The sequence below is a fragment of the Aquarana catesbeiana genome, linkage group LG01 (genome assembly GCF_042186555.1).
Source record: "Aquarana catesbeiana isolate 2022-GZ linkage group LG01, ASM4218655v1, whole genome shotgun sequence".
NCBI lineage: Eukaryota > Metazoa > Chordata > Amphibia > Anura > Ranidae > Aquarana > Aquarana catesbeiana.
In genome coordinates this window covers 454,109,283-454,125,236 of record NC_133324.1, presented here as the reverse complement: position 1 = coordinate 454,125,236, position 15,954 = coordinate 454,109,283, and the positions used below count along the sequence as shown (strand labels likewise).

The 15,954-nt window shown below is 46.0% G+C and overlaps 1 pseudogene; it reads right to left on the bottom strand.

Annotated features, from left to right (window-relative positions):
- Positions 1-14,156: 14,156 nt before the first annotated feature.
- On the bottom strand, positions 14,157-14,298 carry LOC141124408 (U2 spliceosomal RNA; annotated as a pseudogene).
- Between the last annotated feature and the right edge of the window lie 1,656 nt (positions 14,299-15,954).

Sequence of the window (15,954 nt, the reverse complement as noted above, 5' to 3'; positions counted from 1 at the left end):
TATCGTTTGGGTACAGCATTGCATGACCGCGCAATTAGCAGTTAAAGCGACGCAGTGCCAAATTGTAAAAAGTGCTCTGGTCAGGAAGGGGGTAAATCCTTCCGGGACTGAAGTGGTTAAGTATATAATTACGTTTCTCACCCCATTGTTTATGGGTTGGAGGAACAGGAGATGACCATTTTTGTAAAGTAACTTTACGTGCTAAATATAAGTATCTTATCCACACAGTGTGCATCTCTACTGGTAACGCTCCATCAGGGAATATTCCCAATAATGCAAGTTTGGGTGTCCCTGTTAACTCAGTGGAGCATAATAGATTTAAGATTATAAATATTTTTTCCCAGTAACGATGAAGCTTTGTACATCGCTAAAGCATGTGGATAAGAGATCCATTAAATAGGGAGCAGCAGGGGCATAGCGGTGTTATATATTTTCCCCAAGCATGGAGTTTTTGTGGGGTATAATGATCCCTGTGTAAAATAAAAAGCTGAGATAGCCTTTGGGAAGGCGAGAGGGATGTCTTGGGTAATGTTTCCAGGGCTGTATCCAATCCTCCTCATCTAGATCTTCTATGTCCCTTTGGCATCGAACAAAGCTATTTATTTGTTTTCCAGAATTCTCTATAGTTTGTAAATTAGAATAAAGGTCTCCTATTAGTCCTCGTTTCGTGCAAGTTACAGAAGTTGCCTTTGATAATATTTTAGAATTTTTATACTGTAATTGAAGTTTTGAGGTTTGGCTTTGTAATGCATGACGTAATTGGATGTATTGGTAGAAATCATTATTCGTAAACTGATAGCGATCTTTTAATATATTAAAAGGTAGTAGAACATCCCCTTCATATAACTGATACAAAAATATTATACCAGCTTTTTTCCAATCTAATAATTCCGGAAGTCTATTAAATTCATAAAAATAATAATTATTCCATATAGGCATATGTTTTGTATAGCCCTTATGCTGAGTAATAGTTCGCACTGCTTCCCATAACCTATGAATTAAATAAAAAGTAGGGAATTTTCTTTTATTATAAAAGTGGTGAGCTACTATTATTTGAACTAAAGGGTACATTTTAAATTGGGATATTATAATCTTCTGTATGGGGTCCTGGATGTCCCCTGCCTCCCAGCCGTGCCAATGTTGCAATTGTGATGCAATAAATATAGTCTTACGTTGGGTATCGCAATACTCCTCTTACCTATAGCCAGTTGTAATATTTCAAATCTAATTCTGGGTTTTCCACCCTTCCATGTAAAATCCCTAAAAACCGAATCGATAGTTCTAAATAACTGCAACGTCAGCCATACATGGCAGTTATGTAGTACGTATAACATTTGGGGCATCCACACCATCTTCACCAAATTCACTCTCCCTATCGTAATCAGCACAAATTTTTTTTTTTAACAGAAATTTTTTTTATTGAACAAATCAGCAGTACAATATAAGAGTTCAATACAGACATTGTAGTGAGAATAAAAACAAAAAAACAGTAAAATTGACACTTAAACAATAGCCATTATTTATCAGGAATTCCAGGCGTGCAAACATCAGAAGTTTCGCTCAACCAGACCTCTCAAAGCTCAAATCTTCATACATTTTTGATAGTATAAAATGAGTGGCCCAATAATCAACTAAACCTGGTAGGGGCAGCGGGGGGGAGGGAAGTGGGGGGGGGGGGGAGGGGGAAAAGGGGGGAGGGGAGGCGGGGGAGAGGAAGGAAGGAAGACGGGGGGGGGAAAGGAGGGATGAGAAGGAGCGGGGTGAAAGAAAACAGGCATAAAGAGAAGAGACGTGAGGTATAGGATAGCTTCCATTACTTTTCCCATCCTGCTTATGGGGTAGGGGGATCAGGGTCTCCGGAGGCGTCGACCCAGGATGACCAGATTTTGTCAAACTTCCCCGGGCATTGCCTACTTTCATACGTTAATTTATACAGAGGGAGTACCCTATTCACAGACCTTATCCACGAGGCCAGGGTAGGAGGCTCTACCATTTTCCACCGCAATAGAATTTCCCGCCTAGCATAGTACAATGCGAAGGTTAGACACAATTTGCTATACCTATCACCCACAACATCCTCCAAGTGACTGAGCAGTAGTATCTGGGGATCTGCCTGCAATTCTGATCCTATGACATTGCTCAGTGTGGATGCCACCTCTGACCAAAAGAGTCGGAGACAGGGACACGACCAGACCATATGCCAGAAAGTACCCACTTCCTGTCTGCATCTCTGACAATTGGGGTCTCTCTGAGGGTAAATGCGCGCCAACCTCTGTGGAGTAAAGTACGCCCTGTGTAGGAACTTGAATTGTATGAACCTATCTTTTGCAGCGATCATGGAAGGAATGTAGGATATTAAACACTCCTTCCATTCCTCCTCATCCAACGAGGGAATATCAACCCTCCACTTTTCCCAGGTTTTAGTTAGTTTGACATCATACTCCACTGTCAGGTATAGGTATAGTGTGGAAAGGGGCTTCCCCATCACGCTGGAAGTCAAGAGCCTTTCAATAGAGTCCGGTTCCAGAGTGAGGGGGGCAGGGAACTGAGCCTCAAAGGCGTGCTTCAGCTGCCAGTATCTAAACTGGAAGGAGGCAGGAATAGCAAATGATTGTCTAAGAGCTTGAAAAGTCATAAGCCTGCCATCCTTGACTATATGCTTTAGTGTAAGAATTCCCTTTTTTGCCCAAAGAGAGGGGTCCGGTAAAGTATAAAAATGGGGTAGCATAGGATTGCCCCACAGGGGCATGTGGGGTGAAATGCAATTTGGTTTCCCATATATTTTCCTAGCCTCCTGCCAAACCTTTACAGTGGTACGCATCAGGGTCGTCATGGACAAACTGGCCCTGAGACCCCGAAATGGGAGGTTACTCAAGGCAGCAAAGGAACCAAGAATGGCTGCCTCCAGAGTGACCGCGGGATTTTGCGTGGGCTGGGAGAACCACCACTGAATCGTGACCAGAACTGCGGCCCAGTAGTAGATTTGGAAATTCAGTAGCGCCAGTCCCCCTCCCGAGAGAGGGAGATATAAGATTTGCTTGGCCACCCTGGGTGGCCTCCCAGCCCAGACAAAGTGTATTAACAGGCTCTCCAGCCTCCGGAAAAAGGTCCTAGGGATGGGTATGGGTGTATTGCGAAAGAAATATAGATATTTGGGAAGGTAAATCATTTTGAGCAAGTTGACTCTGCCAACCGGAGTCAATGGAAGGGAACGCCAAGCAGAGCATTTAGCCGTAAGTTGTGTCATGAGTGGACGTAAATTGTTGTCAATATAATCTTGGACTTTACCGCTAATTTTTATCCCCAGATATTTGAAATCATCTACCCATTTAAGCTGTGGGTGTGGTAGCCTTGGGGTCGAGGGATGGAGCGGGAATAGGATCGATTTGTCCCAATTAATGCGAATCCCCGAATACCCGCCGAATCGATCAATCAGATTGAGTGCAGTCTGCAAAGAGGACGACGCATCCGCTAAATAAAGCAGAGCATCGTCCGCGTAAAGTGATAACTTCTCCTCAATGGGTCCCACCTGGAGACCCCTCACCCCTGGGTCGGCCCTCAACAGTATAGCCAGGGGCTCCACTGCCAGAGCAAATAGACCCGGGGAAAGGGGACACCCCTGTCGCGTGCCTCGAGACAATTGGAACTTCCCTGAGAGGCATCCATTGGTACGTACTCTAGCTGAGGGGCCGTGGTATAGCATGCGGAGCCATTTCGTGAAACCCGCACCAAACCCGAAGCGCGAGAGAACCTCCCATAAGTAGCCCCACTCGACGGAGTCAAAAGCCTTCTCCGCGTCGAGTGAGGCCACCATCCCATTGGTCACCTCGTCCGCCCTGTCTATGTGAGTATGGAGGCGTCTGATATTGATATCAGTTCCTCTGCCGGGCATGAAGCCAGTTTGGTCTCTGTGGATTAAAGCAGTAATTACCAGGTTAAGCCTATTGGCCAATACTTTTGCCAGTATTTTTGCATCCACGTTCAGAAGGGATATAGGACGGTACGAGGAGCACAACGTGGGGTCTTTCCCTGGTTTGGGGATCACTACAATGATTGCTTCACTCATTGTGTCAGGAAGTTTCCCGAGACACGATGACTCAGAGAAGAGGACCTGTAATTTGTCAGCTAGTTCTGTGGCATATTGTTTATAAAACTCTACAGGGATGCCATCAGGTCCCGGAGTTTTCCCAGCCTGCATTGATTTAAGTGCCCTTAGTATCTCCAAGGATGTAATTGGGGCGTCAAGCTTGTCGCGATACGTTACTGTAAGGGTTGGGATATCTATGTCGTCTAAATATGCCCCCAGATCCTCCCCTCTATAGTCTACCCTGGAACCATAAAGAGATTCATAAAACTCTGCGAAGCAACAGTTGATCCCCTCCGGTGTGTGGATCAGTTGTCCCGAGGAGTCTCTAATATGTGAAATGCTCATCCCACCCGCCTGTTCCCTAGAGAGCCAGGCCAACAAACGGCCTGATCGCTCTCCCTGTTCAAAAATCCGTTGGGATTGAGCCAACATTTTCTTCTGCGTGAGAGAAGTACGGAGACAGACCACCTCCTTCATCAACAGTTGTAGATGCGAGTAGTGCGCAGGGTCCCGGGTACGAACAAAGAGAGCCTCCGCATCACACGCCTCCCGCTCTGCCTTCACTAAGTCTGCTCTACGCTCACGTCGGACCCTGGCAATGATGGTCTGGTAGTGCCCCCTCGTCGTGGCTTTGAAGGCATCCCACACCACCGCGGAGTCAGCAGAGCCCACATTTGTGGCCCAAAAATCAAGCAATTCCGTTCTAAATTGGGATTCTACTGCAGTGTCTGAAATCCAAAATCTGGAGAGCCTCCATACCCTCTCTACTGAGCCTAGGGAAAGATCCAAAGACAACAACAAGGGTGCATGGTCGGAAATTCCCCTAGGCAGTATTCGTATGTCTGTAACCCGTGGGAGAACCCGAGATCCCGCGAAGACCAAGTCTATGCGGGAAAACGTTCTGTGGGAGGCCGAGTGGCATGTATATGCCCTAGATTGGGGGTGACGCCACCTCCAGACGTCAGTCAGGCCATAGGTATCCGCCCACTCAGCCAACCCAGAGCAATGACCTCCCGCAGGAGTTAGCCTGTCCAAATCCGGGTCAGGGACCAGATTAAAATCCCCCAATATGACATTGTTGTCAGAGGCAAAGTCGGCCAGCTTACCGGTGATCTGATTGAGCACCAGCAAGGAGGCCGGGGGGGGGGCAAATATAAGCCCACAATAGTCCACGTTAAAGAATAAATTTTTGCGTGAATAATAACATACCGTCCGTCAGGGTCCAGGGCCAAATCCAAGAGCCGAAAAGGAAGTGACTTCAGCACCAGTATAGTTACACCCCTAGAAAATGTGGAGTGCGTGGAATGGTAGTGGTGTCCCACCCATGGTTTTTTAACCTCCCTGGCGGTATGATTATTTCTGATTTTAGGTGCTGAAAGCGGTACAATTATTTTGCACAGAAATTTGGCGTTTTATATTGTAGGCCTGTAATTCTTAGGAATAGTTCACTTGAATCTGTCCAAACAAGAGTCTAGTAGACATCCCGGGTATGATAAAGTTTGAAAAACGAAATAAAAAATTATAATATAATAAATAACTATAAATAATTATAACAAATAATAATATAATAATAATAAAAATTATTCAATAATGTAATCAAATCAAAAACACTGAAATTTGCTCAGTTGCAGAATTTTAGCTTTTGTTACTTTTAGTGTTTGATGACGGATCTCCTCACAAATCACTATCGCTCAATTCTGCGAGTGATTCTAATTTATTATCGCTTTTTTCTAGCTGCTCTAAAACCACTTTTGATGTAAAGAGACAGTTTTGGTTGCTATGGACAATCTCCAGTTTCCTGGCAGAAAGAACAGTTTTATATATATAAAACTGCATGCAGGACACTGGGCAGACCACTAGGGACAAAGGGGATGTGTAGTTATTTGATACAGTACTGTAATCTGTAAGATTACAGTATGCTGTATCTATACTGTGTGTTTCACTTTTGAATTTACCGCCGAACTCCGTCCCCGTGCGTCGCAACGCTCGCAGGGAACGGAGCTCGGCACTGTGAATCGAGCGAGACACAGCGGCTCGCCGATCACAGCGGGGAGACATCGCAGGAACCAGGGGACAAGGTAAGTATGCTCTTCCTGGATCCTGCGATGCAAGCCCGAGTCTGGCTCGGGGTTACCGCTTTTGGTATGAAAAATCCAACCCGAGCCAGACTCGGGAATACCGCCAGGGGGGTTAAGGGCCAATACCCTGCGACCTGTTAGGTGCGTTTCCTGAAGCACACATATGTGTGGATTATAAGACTTAATGAATTGGAACACCAGAGAGCGTTTAACCGGGGAATTCAGTCCCCTGGTGTTCCAGGAGATGATGTTAAGTGAGGACATGGCCATTGATATTGTTAAGAGTATTAGGATCAATGGAAATCGCGGCTCTCGGACTGGACCCCGGGACCCGAACCGGACACATCTGTAAACAGTGCAATGCTGATAAGTCAATTATTTTGGTAAGAAAAACAAACAAAAACAAAACCAAACCAAAAACAGATAGAGGATCCCAAAAATCGAAGCAGATGAAGATAAAAATGGCCCCAATAGGGGAACTTACACCACCCCCCTCCCCACCCAGCCCCCCAAAACTGAGGCGGGTTTCAATCCCGAACTTATTCAGCTCGCCGGCTGCAACAGAGGGTCCGTGGAAGAGGCAAGCTCACCCCCCAGAAACTTCACACGGGGGGGGGAAACAGCATTTCAAACGGCTTATACAGTTGAGAGCTCCGTTTGTAATACAACAGGCTGTGGAGATTCAGAAAGTCAGATGACGGGGAAATATCCGATAGTACGATCCCACAGTAAAGTCTGTCCATCGTTGGGTGAAGATATCGAACAAAAATGTTCCCAGCATCCCTCAAGAGAACAAGCAGTTGTAAAGGAACTTCATGTTTCAACGGTCTCCTGACCAAATTGTTTGGCAGGGGCATTATCTTAGAATTTCCCTGAAAGGGGTAATAAACTTCTCCTCCCAAGGCTGTCCACACCATGGATTGAACTGAGCAAAACTTATGCAACGAAGAAAGTCATCCATGTGGGAATACGTATATTACCTCAGACCTGAGCCAAGACTATGGTGAACAAACAGTGAAGGATCTCACCTTGCATGCCAGGTACACCATCAACGGATCCGTGGTAGCGAGTCCAGCCAGGTGGAGGCCTCCCTTGGAGAGGTAAAGAAACGGGTTGTCTCGCCATCCTGGACTCTCAGGCGAGCAGGGAAAAGTACACTGTAACGAATGTTGCGTGATCGTAGAGCCGCCTTAACTTGGTCAAAAGATTTTCTAAGTTTCTGGGTCTCTACCGTATAATCGGGGAAGATCATCAACTTCGTGTTCTGGAATCTGAGGTCCCCAACATTTCTAGAGGCACGGAGAACTTTGTCTCTGTCTCTAAAATTAAGTAGACGTAGAATGAAGGTGCGAGGGGGGGATCCAGGAGGTCCCGGCTTAGGCGGGATGCGGTGCGCCCTCTCCACCGTATAATAAGGTGACCAGCGGGCCTCAGGTAGAAGGTCACGGAGCAAGCCCTCTATAAAGGAGGTAGGGTTACTCCCCTCCACCCCCTCCGGTAGACCAACAATACGAAGGTTATTTCGCTGGTTCCTGTTCTCCGCGTCCTCAGCTCTGTATTCGAGGGCCTTTACTTTAGTTTGAAGAGTACAGAGGGACCTCTCGTGTTCCGCAGTAGTGTCTTCAGTGGTGCTCAGTCTTTGCTCCGTCTCGGTGACTCGTGATCTGATTTCATCTACATCTTGACGGATTAGACCCATGTCCAACTGAACTGCTTCGATCTTTGTTGTTAGTGTTGATTGGCAAGTAGCAATGGCTGCCATGACGTCCGCCAACCAGGGGGGACGGGAGTCATCCAACTCCATAATGTCTGTCTGTGGGACTCTGTGGGTGCCGCGCACTTTAGGGTCCTCCGGAGGGGGACCGGTGGGTGTCTGGGGGGAGTCCGGCTGGGGTGGGAAGGTCAACTTCTTACCCCCTTTACTGTTTCTTGCGCTGGAGTTCCGGCGCCTCATTCAGGTGGCGGGGGCCCAGGTCCGGGCAGTATTCAGCAATAGGTATAGGGAGCCTGTCTGCGAAGCCAGGGACACCCAAGCAGCAGGTAGGATAACGTTTGTGTCCCTTTGACAGTCCTCCCTCCTCATCTGCAGGCAAATGGCACAGGAGCCGCACAGGCCCACAGGGACAGCCAACTCAGCCACCGCACTCCACCACAGGGGTAAGGGGGGATGTGGGCTCTTCAGGGTCTGCTCCTGTAGCTTGGCAATGTCTCTGAACGGTCACAGGGCCTCCTCCATTAGCTCAGCAGGACACAGCAGTACCCCCGTCTATCCAGCGGCCCCGGGGCTCCAGGAAAGGCCGCGGTTGCGGCCTAGTGAATCATGGGGGGAATAAGAGGATTTCAGGCCCAGGACGCGGCCCAGACACAGTCCAGAACTCCCCCTCCCGTCCTCACCTGTGGTCCGAGGCAGTCAGCAGTGCCCGATGTCTAGGCCGATCGCGGCAGGGGGTTCCCGGTCCACCGCGCGGCCGTCAGGAAAGGCCGTGGCTTCGGCCTAGTCGCCTGCGGTAGGCCGGGTCTCCAATCTCGCTCCGGGAGTCAAAATTTTCCCCAGATCTCAGCAGGGATAGGATCCCCTATCCCCTGCTTGGCAACAGGAGTGGAATTGGTGCTTTTTTAGGGCCGATGGATCCAGATTTTTGTTCGGATCAGCGGAGCTCTCTGAAAAGGCAGCCGCTTACAGCGCCATCTTGGCCACGCCCCAATCAGCACAAATTTACTCCAGGTTTTACTCAATTGTCTAACTTTGACAGTAAGAGGGAGTAGGTTCTTATCTGTATATTCTGTAACAATCGGTGTAATTACCACTGCCAAATATTTAAAATGATGTAACCAGGACCATCTGATGAGCTTGGTGTGGAAGCTCCAAACGTATAGGATCCAAAGGCAACATTATGGACTTGTCCCAATTAATATTAAATCCTGAAAAAGATCCATAAACATCTATTAAAGACATAACTGTGGACAGGGATGAACATGTATCCCCCAAAAACACTAGGGTATCATCCGCATAAAGTCTTATCTTCACCTGTAGATCTCCAGAATCCCACAATGTCTGAATGCACGATTAGCCTCCCCCAGTGGTTCTATGGCTAGTGCAAAAAGAAGAGGTGATTAACCACTTGCCGACTGCTGCACGCCGATGTAGGTCCAAACTTTGGCGGCGGATATCATTGTTATGGCAGCAGCTAGCTGCCATAACCCCAGTATCCCCGTTTTCGTGCGGCGGTCAGCTTTCAGATAAAATTTTATCACAGAAACGAAGAAAAATGCGCTTTTTTTTCAAGATTTTCGGTCTTTTTTCATTTATAGCGCAAAAAATAAAAAGCCCAGAGGTGATCAAATACCACCAAAAGAAAGCTCTATTTGTATGAAAAAAAGGACACAAAATTCATTTGGGTACAGTATTACATGACTGAGTAATTGTCATTCAAAATGTGAGAGTGCTGAAAGCTGAAAATTGGTCTGGTCACGAGGGGGGTTTAAGTGCCCAGTTGTCAAGTGGTTAAAGATGTTTGTATTTCAGTTATATGATGCATGCTGCTGGGCATTTACAATAGTTGCCAATAGGTGTCCTGTCCCCTCTCCCTCCTCAAAATATGGTTGTTGTAAGAAGAATCTTTGATTTTCTGCCTTCTTCATAGCCACCACTGCATAATGTTGTTGGCTATAAAGCCAATCTTTTTAAGTATCTTCATTTGGATTAGTTATATATAGAAGTTCGGCCTGCATCATATTATCAGCTAGGGTTTTTTCCCACTGCCTAGATTGTTTCTTAATTTTTTATATCTGCGCAATAAGGAGACCTCTGAGAAAAGCTTTCAATGCATTCCAGTATATTAAAAGTGAGACTGAAATTCTATTTATATTCCAGTAAGTGATTAATTCTATCATAATTCCTTCAGATGAAGGAAAAAGCGAAAGCCAATATGTGTTCACCTTCCATAAAGTAAACCCTGGACTAGTCCTGAAAGAAAAATTTAACACTAAGGGAGAGTGATCTGAGATACCCCTGGCTTCAAATTTAATTTCACGACAATGTGGCAACAAGGGGTAAGTTTCCAGTGCCAAATCTATTATAGATAGCGTTTTATAAGTACTAGAAAAGCATGAGACTTGCCTATTTGTTGGATTACGCTGTCTCCATAGATCTATCAACCCCAATTCTGCTACATATCTGGCAAAGGCCATAGGCCCCAATGGAGTCTGCTTATTGGTTGTATGATATTTATCTATTGCGGGATCCATATAGTTATTAAAATCTCCGACCAATAGGCATGCACTTTCTGGTTTATCAGATACAAACTGAATACTAAATTAAATACTTCCGGTGAATAAGGGGGGGAAATATACATATTTCCAATCACGTATGGTCGTCCTGATAATGTACAGTACAAAAAAATAAATCGACCTTTACTATCCTTCTTAATGTGTCTACATGTGAAATCCAATCCATTAGATATAAGTATAGAGACTCCTCTGGAATATGATGTAAATATAGAGTGATATTGAATATTAAACTGACTACTTTTTAAGTAATACAGTGTCGGAATTTAAATGGGTTTCCTGGAGATATATTATTGAGGGTGAGAATCTCTTTAGTGAGGTAAACACTGCTTGCCACTTAGAAGGGCTACCAAGACCCCTAACATTCCATGAAATTAACACTTCACTCAAAGGAGCCATATAAAACTAATATCAGATAAATTGACCAAAAAAACAAACAAATACAGCAAATATAATTTTTCACTTCAACCCATGCCTCCCCTCACTTTTTCTTCTCCCTTCCCCTCTCCCTCCCCCCTTCCAATCCAATAGCCCAATCCCCCATAGTTCCCCCCATGAAGGTGAGGGGAAAAGCATGGACAGGGGAGGGAAGGAAAGGAGAGGTAAATATATTCCAAAAGGTGCACATAAATCAAAATCAACATAAATCAACATAAATCAACATACAAAACAAACATATATTGACAGGGACATAGCTAACATAACAAAACAGTGACACATACACACACATAGGGGCTATCTGATCGAGAGGGCCGCAAAAAAAAAGTGCTCCCTCCACCATTTTATTTTACTAATTTCCTTCCCAGAATATCAATTCAAACACCCCCCCCAAAAAAAAAGTCAAACAATTTTGAGAAGTTAGTTTGACCGCCTATAGTTGTCCAACCACTGAGCAGCTAATTCCGGAGATGCAAAAAAATGTGTAGTGCCCTGTGCCATTACTTTGAGTCTAGCTGGAAACAGTATAGAATAGGGCAGTTCCATCTGCCTCAATCGCCGCTTCACCTCCAGGAATCCCGCCCTCTGACGCTGCACTGCTGCTGAAAAATCAGGAAAAAATCTTATCTTTCAACCATCCACATGTATATCTGGAAGTTGTCTAGCTCTCTGCAGGATAATATCCCTATCTTTGTAATTCATCATTTTCAGAATAAGGGTTCTACATGCCCCCCGTGGGTTATGCTCTAGCAGGGACTCTATGTACCCTCTCCACTGAAAAAAAAGAAGAAAAATGTTCTGAACCCATCGTGGATATAAGCCATTTCTCTATAAATTCAACTTGTGTGTTTCCTTCTACCCATTTGGGGAGGCCTACTATTCTGATATTGTTCCGACAGAGACGATTCTCCATGTCTTCCAAACGAGAGTCATGTATGGATAATTGTTGCTTAAACTTTTTATCGGAGTTCAGAACTGTATGTAAGAATCTTCAACTGTGCTTATTCTCTCCTCAGCTACTGACATTCTTTCTTTAAAGGTATGCATATCTTGTATGATTAAAGTTAAATCTTCCCTCATTACTTCTAAATTGTGAGAAAGAATATTCACAGAGCTGTTACATGTAGTAATGGTTTTCATTATATCTGACAGCATAGTTACATGTTCTGCATCTGAGTTATTTGAGGTATTCAATGTATTTGAGAATTTAGGAGAAATATTATGCAAATCATTCTCTAAGGCAGCGTTACTCACGGTGTTATCCGAATGTTCCAATTGGACTATTTCTCCTTCTCCTCCCGTGCCCTGGAGTATAACAGAGCCAGCAGAGGCTCCTTCTATGGCTTATCCCTGCATTAAGCTGGATGCTGCAGTCAAAGATTCCCCTTTATCCATATCAGGTGTATCTGCAAATTTCTGAACACGAGTAGCGGTCTTGAGGCTTATCCTTCACAGTATTCTGTGATTTCTTATCTGTGCTGTTCTGAGAGGTGCATTCAGTTGTAGAATAATCCACAGAGTGATCAGCAGTCCCCATGTCTCTCTTATTCCGTGTCATCCTCGCACTCTCTCTGTCCCTGTTCCCCTCGTCCTATGTACACCCCAACACAGATGGAAATTTATAGGTATTGGGGGAGGGGGGGACACAGAGAGAGTAAATGAGTATAGGATATAAAAAAGCCACAGATACCACCTAGATATCAGAGAGGGGAGAGGCTAGAAGTAAACCCGTAAGCAGCAAGTATTTTGTTGTGGGTAAGCTAGGAAGCAGCAATAGACCAGACCAGCAACAGACCAGAAGGGCCACCTTGATAGCAGAGAAGCAGCTGAAGGTAGACTAGCGGACAGCAGGTATAGCAGGCAGCAGATATGCCAGGCAGCAGGTATTTTATATAAAAAACAAGCTAAATAACCAGGAAAGCCAGGAAGTCCACAAAAGGGCCGCTAAATACCGGGGTTTGCACCAAGGGAAAGAGCCAAGGGTATGCTGGTTCTACTGGAAGCAGGCTGGAGAGCCCAGGGATCCTGAAATTCCGCAGGGGAGCCTGGAGGTCCTGGAAGGCCGCAGGGGAGCTGCGGCGGGCCACACAGTTGCTTAATTATATGATACAGAGCCAAAAAAAGAGCCGTAAGTAAATTTGTTTTGCTGGAGACATGCCAGAAAGCAGGAGAGCCGTTGGGAGCTGCAGATTCCACTAAGTGCCAGGGGTTCCACCGGGTGCTGCACCGAAAAGAGTAGCCAGGGGTAGGCTGAAAGGCAGCAGGTACTGAACAAACCGGGAGCACACCAACTGATGGCGAGAAGACGGAAGCTGCCGATCGGGATCGGAATCTATACGGCTTTAGTGTGGCTCAACGTACCATCGATATCTGGTCACAGGATAGAAGGGAGGATTGGCAGAGGAGCTCTATCCCATTACAGCTTCTCACATCGCACGTCCTCTCTCACTGCCCTGTTGGGGAGGACTGGGGTACTTACACTTGGTCCATCTGGTCAAAACCAGACAGACCCATACTTTGGAGGGTCTGCCGAAACAGACTGACCCAAGTACTAGGTGGGGCTCCCTCGAAGAGAGGCCCCCATGAGAGAGGGAGAACAAAGCCAGAAGGCCATGTCCACCCCCTCCCAAGACTTTCAGGGCCTGAGGACCTACACCCTACCGGTCACGCGTGCAAAACCGTGTACAAACAAAAAAAAGACAAAAAAGTGACAAACAAAGGGGCTTAACTAAAAGAAGTGGGGAAGATGGAAGTGGAGGATAAGTGAAAGTGACCATTGTGCAATACAATGGCTGGCCCTTCGGCCAGGAATAAAAAATTCCTCTGGTCCCAGCCAAAAGGCCCGGCCCAAGAGGCAGGTGTGCAAAAAGAGTGTACAAGGTGCAGTGACCTTGGTGCCATAATTCAAAGTGACCCTCACTCACCCCTGGACTGCCACTCCAGGGGCACATACACCACGGGCTTCTCTCAACCCCGGCCCACCAGCCAGACCAGCACAGCCCCATCCCCACCAGGGAGGCATGGAACTTAGAGAGGAAGGGAGGAAAAGCCTCCACCACTGCTCCCACCTAATTACATCCAGGAAATACTAACCCCCCATGGGAAAGGGGGGGCCAGTGTTCTTTCCCGAAAAACTGACAAGGACGAGAACCACACCAAATCTAGGCCAGAAGGCCAGGAACCCGGTCCTTCGGCCAGACCCAGAGCAGCACCCTTCCCCACCAGGGGCACCCTTCTGGCCCACTCAGCCTCGACAGAGTACTAGCCTCCCAATCCAGGGAGCTCTCAGGTACGGCCCCTGCTGAAACGGACCGTCTAGGCACCATTTTGCAAGAGGATTTGCACAGCGCCCCCTCTGGCAACTGATAAGAACAGATACTACACTTGATCTTAGCCAAAAGGCCGAGAACCCCACCTACTACCTGGGCAAAAAGAAAGCGTTTCTCTCTTTAGTCTATGCTTATTGAATATAAGCTTACATAGAAGGAATTCACTAGAGTTAGAGTTTAGGAGTGTGTCCCATAGACACACTCCTAAACCTTGTGGACAGCCTTCCTAGAAGCGTTACAGTGGGGACGGAAAGTATTCAGACCCCCTTAAATTTTTCACTCTTTGTTATATTGCAGCCATTTGCTAAAATCATTTAAGTTCATTTTTTCCCTCATTAATGTACTCACAGCACCCCATATTGACAGAAAAACACAGAATTGTTGACATTTTTGCAGATTTATTAAAAAAGAAAAACTGAAATATCACATGGTCCTAAGTATTCAGACCCTTTGCTGTGACACTCATATATTTAACTCAGGTGCTGTCCATTTCTTCTGATCATCCTTGAGATTGTTCTACACCTTCATTTGAGTTCAGCTGTGTTTGATTATACTGATTGGACTTGATTAGGAAAGCCACACACCTGTCTATATAAGACCTTACAGCTCACAGTGCATGTCAGAGCAAATGAGAATCATGAGGTCAAAGGAACTGCCTGAAGAGCTCAGAGACAGAATTGTGGCAAGGCACAGATCTATCCAAGGTTACAAAAAAATTCTCCTGCACTTAAGGTTTCTAAGAGCACAGTGGCCTCCATAATCCTTAAATGGAAGACGTTTGGGACGACCAGAACCCTTCCTAGAGCTGGCTGTCCGGTCAAACTGAGCTATCGGGGAGAAGAGCCTTGGTGAGGTAAAGAAGAACCCAAAGATCACTGTGGCTGAACTCCAGAGATTCAGTCGGGAGATGGGAGAAAGTTGTAGAAAGTCAACCATCACTGCAGCCCTCCACTAGTCGGGGCTTTATGGCACAGTGGCCTGACGGAAGCCTCTCCTCTGTGCAAGACACATGAAAGCCCACATGGAGTTTACTAAAAAACACCTGAAGGACTCCAGGATGGTGAGAAATAAGATTCTCTGGTCTGATGAGACCAAGATAGAACTTTTTGGCCTCAATTCTAAGCAGTATGTGTGGAGAAAACCAGGTACTGCTCATCACCTGTCCAATACAGTCCCAACAGTGAAGCATGGTGGTGGCAGCATCATGCTGTGGGGGTGTTTTTCAGCTGCAGGAATAGGACCACTGGTTGCAATCGAGGGAAAGATGAATGCGGCCAAGTACAGGGATATCCTGGACGAAAACCTTCTACAGAGTGCTCAGGACCTAAGACTGGGCTGAAGGTTTACCTTCCAACAAGACAATGACCCTAAGCACACAGCTAAAATAACGAAGGAGTGGCTTCACAACAACTCCATGACTGTTCTTGAATGGCCCAGCCAGAGCCCTGACTTAAACCCAAATGAGCATCTCTGGAAAGACCTAAAAATGGCTGTCCACCAGCGTTTACCATCCAACCTGACAGAACTGGAGAGGATCTGCAAAGAGGAATGGCAGAGGATCCCCAAATCCAGGTGTGAAAAACTTGTTGCATCTTTCCCAAAAAGACTTATGGCTGTATTAGATCAAAAGGGTGCTTCTACTAAATACTGAGCAAAGGGTCTGAATACTTAGGACCATGTGATATTTCAGTTTTTCTTTTTTAATAAATCTGCAAAAATGTCAACAATTCTGTGT